Genomic DNA, 470 nt, shown 5'->3' with positions numbered 1-470 from the left:
ATGTATATAAGTCGATTCAACTTTTCATTGTGGTTTCTGCCTTTGAGATGATTTTTACATTTTGTCTCAATCCCAAGATTTTGTACAGTATTTACAAATTTAGTATCTAAAAATTGTTCTTTCTTAAATCTTCAATCTACCATGAATTTATTTTATTGTAAGGTGGGAAAACATAACCTAAAATATTTTCTCAATGATTAGGCCAGTGGAACTTTTATGAGACACGTGCATATGCTCTTCCCATGGGAAGGACCACAAAGGTTAACTGCTGTCCCAACAATTTATTAAATAACACATCCTTTGCTGACTGACTCAAAGTGTCACTTTGTTATATACTAAATTCTCATAAATACTCACATCTGTTTCTGGACTTTCCCTTTTGTTCCTTCATCTGTTCTGGCCCTAGTATGTGATTCAAATTACCCTAGTTTTACAATATAGATTTTATTTTCAAATATTTTCTGGCTCTT

The sequence above is a fragment of the Pteropus vampyrus genome, unplaced genomic scaffold, assembly GCF_000151845.1.
Source record: "Pteropus vampyrus isolate Shadow unplaced genomic scaffold, Pvam_2.0 Scaffold305, whole genome shotgun sequence".
Classification (NCBI taxonomy): Eukaryota; Metazoa; Chordata; class Mammalia; order Chiroptera; family Pteropodidae; genus Pteropus; species Pteropus vampyrus.
This window is presented reverse-complemented; position numbering follows the sequence as displayed.